A 6,000-nucleotide genomic window follows, 5' to 3' on the forward strand; every position below is an offset into this window, starting at 1 on the left:
CTCCTGTCTCTCCCACTGTCATGGGTTTACCTCCCAAATAAAGAATGAGCACTTAGTCCTTGCCTCAGCCTCTATTTTCTAGCCCAGGATAAGATAATTATTTGTTGAACATGAAGAAATTACTCTGCAGCCTACCGTTGCCTGTACGTATTTCTTGAACTTTCTCTAACCGTGGGTTTTGGGGAGGTCCTCTTAGATTTTGCTTTTAGGACCATAGGTCACAACTCATTCCCAATTCAAGTCCCAGATTTAATACCTCTTTTGTAATGAAGTAATCAGTGCTTGCACTAGCTGAAGGAGTTTTTTCCTTCTAACAGTTTCCACACCACTCTACCTACATCTAACTTATGACATTTATCTTTCTCTGTGTTATAACCCTTTATGGTCTGTGCCTTAACTCAGGCCCTCATATTTCTTTATTTTATTTAATTAATTAATTAATTTTATTTTTTTGTAGGGGGCATGCCATACAGCTTGTGGGATCTTAGTTCCCTGACCAGGGATTGAACCCAGGCCCCCAGCAGTGGCAGCATGGAGTCATAACCACTGGACCGCCAGGGAATTCCCAGGCTCTCATTTTTCTTGTGGAGATCACACTGAGGGGTCTCCTATGCTGTTATTTGGCCTCCAGTCCCATCACTTGTCTTCTCCTTTGTAGTGTTTTCTTCGCCCAGAATCTTCTTCCTTTGTTCATTTTTGCCCCCAGCAAACTTCTATTCCATTTTTTCAGGCCCTTTAAAGGAGTTCAACAATGGCCTCTTGGGGCTTCCGTGGTGGCGCAGTGGTTGAGAATCCACCCGCCAATGCAGGGGACACGGGTTCGAGCCCTGGTCCGGGAAGATCCCACATGCCGCAGAGCAAATAAGCCCGTGCACTACAACTACTGAGCCTGTGCTGTAGAGCCTGCGAGCCACAACTATTGAGTCTGTGTGCTGCAACTACTGAAGCCTGCGTGCCTAGAGCCCCTGCTCCACAACAAGAGAAGCCACCGCAAGGAAGAGTAGCCCCTGCTCTCCTCAACTAGAGAAAGCCTGCGCGCAGCAGTGAAGACCCAACACAGCCAAAAATAAATAAATTTAATAAATTAAAAAAAAAGAGTGGCCTCTTGCAAGAAACTTTCCCAGACTCAGACTAGATTAGTGCTATAGACTGAATGCTTATGTCCCACCCCCAGCCCCCACCAAATTCATATGTTGAAACTTAATCCCCAAAGTGATGGTGTTTGGAGGTGAGGTCTTTGAGGTCTTTTGGGTGATTAGTTCATTAGGACGGGGCCTTCACGAATGGGATTAGTGCCTTTAAAAAAGAGACCCCTGGGACTTCCCTGGCGGTCCAGTGGTTAGGACTCTGCTCTACAACTGCAGGGGCCCAGGTATGATTCCTGGTTGGGGAACTAAGATCCCTCATGATGCGTGGCCAAAAAGAGACTTCAGGGAATTCCCTGGTGGTCCAGTGGTTAGGACTTGGTGTTTTCACTGCCGTGGCCTGGGTTCAATCCCTGGTCAGGAAACTAAGATCTCGCAAGCTACCCAGCCAAAGAAAAAAGGAAGAGAGAGACTCCAGAAAACTTCCTTGCCCCTTCTATCCTGTGAGGACCCAGTGAGAAGACGGCCATCCATGAACCAGAGAGCAGGTTCTCACCAGACACAAATCTGCCAGCACCTTGATCTTGGGCTTCTCAGCCTCCAGAACTGTGACAGATAAATTTCTGTTTATAAGTTATCCAGTCTATGGTAATTTTGTTATAGCAGCCTGAACCCACTAAGACAGTTACCCAGCTCTCTTTGGGGCCCACACAGCACTCTTTCCAGCTCTGGTGGTGGGTTATTGAAAGTTTACTTATGTCTTCTCCAGACTTTGAGTTCCCTTAGGAAAGAGGTGATATTTATTTAAAACAGTGCCTATAGGTTCACTATAGGTTAATGGAACAAATGAAAAAACTACAGATGTCTTATCTCTACTTGACTGGAAGTTCCTTTCAGTCGAGGATATATGTCTGATTCATGTTTGCATTCCAGTGCCAAGGGCAGGACCTGGTATAAGGTAGATGCTGAACAGTGTATTGAAAGAATGAATAAATTCATGAAAGAGAATTTGTCATTAAAGTCACCTGGGGGACGCTGGCTCCTTTAGGGAGGAGACACTCTTGGACACAGCTCTAGTGAAGCAGAACAGACCCCGCAGCAAGGGTCAGCCACCGTAGACATTGTCTGGTTTCACTTCCATTTATAAATTGTGTTGAATTATCACGGGAAGCAACTGTTCCCTCCACCTCCACCTGCCCACCCACGACCGTCTCCTCAAAGGCAATTCCAGTTAACCTTTGCTGCCCCACACTCTCTCCCCAATTCTTTTTTTTTTTTTTTGGTACGCGGGCCTCTCACTGTTGTGGCCTCTCCCGTTGCGAACACAGGCTCCAGACGCGCAGGCTCAGCGGCCATGGCTCATGGGCCCAGCCGCTCCGCAACATGTGGGATCTTCCCGGACTGGGGCACGAACCCGTGTCCCCTGCATCGGCAGGCGGACTCTCAACCACTGCGCCACCAGGGAAGCCCTAAAATAATATCTTTAAAATATATGTATGGCATAAAAAAAATGATGCAGTGAATGTTCCCATATTCACTTGCATCCCCTCTCCCTCCTGCGACCCTCTTCCAATTCCATGTCCTTCTTTCCGCCTTACAGGAAACCACTCTCCAAAGTTTTTGTTTATGGCTCGTTTTTCATTACAGTTTTACCCTGCGTGTTTGTATGAAATAAGACTGTATTACTTGCATTCCTAAATAATATTTTGTGTACTTTAGCATATTTTTAAACTTTTAGACAAGTGGAATCATTCTTTTTTTCTTTTTAAGGTTGAACTGTGTTGTTATGTGTAGCTGTAATTCTTTCATTATCCTCTGCTGTAAAATATTTTCCTCTGCACACATCCTCTCTCTCTAAAAAAAAAAAATCCACTCTTCTGTTTTTAGACAGGTTATTTCTGCTTTCTGCTATTAGGAACTGTGCTGCTGTGTCATAGCCAAAACACTTATTAATTACGAAAGAAAAAAAATGAAGTGGAGAAAATGGATACGACCTTAACAAGGTAAACAAAATTAATGTCACTGATAAGGTGATAAGGTAAGACAGTGTGTTCCTCCTGTGACAGCCGAGAAGGATGGTATTCTAGTCCAAAGAGCTTAATCTGAATCTAATCATGAGGAAACATCAGAGAAGCCCAAGTGAAGGGCTTTTTATAAAATAACTGGACTGTGTTATTTTTTAAAATAGACTTTAATTTTTAAAGCAGTTTTAGGTTTGCAGCAAGACTGAGTGAAAGGTACAGAGATTTTCCACATATCTCCCATCACTACATACACACAGCCTCCCCGCTATCAGAATCCCATACCAGAGTGGTATATTGAGTACAACAAATGAGGCTACTTTGACACATCATAATCACCCAAAATCCATGGCTTACATTAGGGTTCACTCTTGGTATTTCACATTCTGTGGGTTTTGACAAATGTATAATGACATCTATCCACCATTATAGTATCACACGGAATAGTCTCACTGCCCTAAAAATCCTCTGTGCTGTGCCTGTTTATTCCTCTCTCCCCCCAACACCTGGCAGCCACTGATCCTTTTACTGTCTTCAAAATTTTGCCTTTTCCAGAATGCCATATAGTTGGAATCATACAGTAAGTATATAGCCTTTTTATATTGGCTTCTTTTAGTTAGTAAAATGCGTTTGTTTCCTCTATGTCTTTTTTGCGGCTTGATAGCTCATTTATTTTTAGTGCTGAGTAATATTCCATTGTCTGGATGTACCACCGTTTATTTATTCATTCGCCTATTGAAGGACATCTTGTTTCCTTCCAAGTTTTGGCAATTATGTAAAAAGCTGCTATCAATATTTGTGTGCAGGTTTCTGTGTGGACATAAGTTTTCAATTTATTTCAGTAAATATCAATGAATGTAACTGCTGGATGGTATGGCAGAGTGTTTGGTAAGAAACTGCCACGCTGTCTTCCAAAGTGGCTGCACCATTTTGTATTCCCACCAGCAACGAATGAAGAGTTCCTGTTGTTCTACATCCTTGTCAGCATCTGGTGTTGTCAGTATTTTGAATTTTGGCCATTCTAATAGGTGTGTAGTGGATCTCATTGTTGTTTTGGCCTGTATTCTTATACAGTGTCAATAGTATGACAAGAAAAGCTGAAGGTTCAGATTCCAGAACACTAAGTAGAAGAGACAGCTAGATTCAACACAGGATATTGGATCGCATCCTGCCCAGGGGAATAAAGTGCTGTAAAAGACATTATTATGGGGCTTCCCTGGTGGCGCAGTGGTTGAGAGTCCGCCTGCCGATGCAGGGGACACGGGTTCGTGCCCCGGTCCGGGAAGATCCCAAATGCCGTGGAGTGGCTAGGTCCGTGAGCCATGGCCACTGAGCCTGCGCGTCCGGAGCCTGTGCTCCGCAACAGGAGAGGCCACACCAGTGAGAAGCCCGCGTACCGCAAAAAAAAAAAAAAAAAAAAGACATTATTAGGACAGTTGACAAAACAGGAATAGGGAATATAGATTAGTCCTCCATCAATGCTAAGTTTCCTGAATTTGATCATTGTCTGTAGTTTAGTTCTTAGGACATACATATCAATACTAAAAGATTAAGGGGGAAGTGACCTCATGTATGCAATGTACTCTCAAATGATTCAGAAAAAAGCATAGAGATAAATATAGAGAAAGTAAATGTGGCATAACTTAGCAATTTGTGAATGTGGATGAGGGCTATATAGGAATTGTTTCTACTATCCTTTTAATTTTTCTGTAAATTATTTATTTGTTTTAAAAATATTAATTTATTTGTTTGGCTGCACCGGGTCTTAGTTGCGGCCCACAGGATCTTCGTTGCAGCATGCAGGATCTTAAGTTGCAGCATGCGAACTCTCAGTCGCAGCATATGGGATCTAGCTCCTTGACCAGGGATGGAACCCAGGCTCCCTGCATTGGGCGCACGGAGTCTTAGCCACTGGACCACCAGGGAGGCCCCTCTATCCGCATCTTTTTTTTTTTTTTGCGGTACGCGGGCCTCTCACTGCTGTGGCCTCTCCCGTCGCGGAGCACAGGCTCCGGACGCGCAGGCTCAGCGGCCATGGCTCATGGGCCTAGCCGCTCCGCGGCACGTGGGATCTTCCCGGACCGGGGCACGAACCTGTGTCCCCTGCATCGGCAGGCGGACTCTCAACCACCGCGCCACCAGGGAAGCCCTTTCCGCATCTTTTGATGCACACATATAAGTTTCTCGAGCGTATTCTTTTATTTATTTAAAAAAAATTTTGGCCGCACCGCACTGCTCCCGGGATCTTAGTTCCCCCACCAGGGATTGAACCCACGCCCTCAGTAGTGAAAGCGCCGAGTCCTAACCACCGGACCGCCATGGAATTCCCTCTCCAGCGTATTCTGAGGAGTGGAATGGCAGTCATAAGGTGTGTGCATCTTCAACTTGATTAGCTTAACAGTTTACAAAGCGCCACTGACATCCTTATTAATTTTGTTTATGCATTGTCTTTCTCATTGAAATGAGGTCGTCGCAGTGCCATCAAAGTGTAGGCCGTGGACCCGCAGGATCAGTCTCATCAGGGTGCTGGTTAGAATCGCAGATCCTCAGACCCCCATCCCAACCAGACTTGCTGAATGAGAAACTCTGGGGTCACGGTCCAGGAATCTGCGTTTTCACAAGTCCTCTAAGAGATTCTAAAGTGTAAGCAGCGCTGATCTATGATCCATTAGGGCCGCGCCTGGCTTGCAGACCGCCCTCTTTATAAAGGAGCTAACCGTGGAGCCCAGGATCACGGGTTAGATCGTGCAGGAACTAGAGGGCAGCGCCCCTCCCCAGGACACCGACTCCGCGCGGGCAGCTTCGCCCGGACCCCCGGATTGGGTGGGGAGGGGCAGCCGGACGGGGCGGGCCGGAGGCTGGCGTCCCCGCCTCCCCAGCATTCGGCTCGCCGC

The sequence above is a fragment of the Pseudorca crassidens genome, chromosome 10 (genome assembly GCF_039906515.1).
Source record: "Pseudorca crassidens isolate mPseCra1 chromosome 10, mPseCra1.hap1, whole genome shotgun sequence".
Lineage (NCBI taxonomy): Eukaryota > Metazoa > Chordata > Mammalia > Artiodactyla > Delphinidae > Pseudorca > Pseudorca crassidens.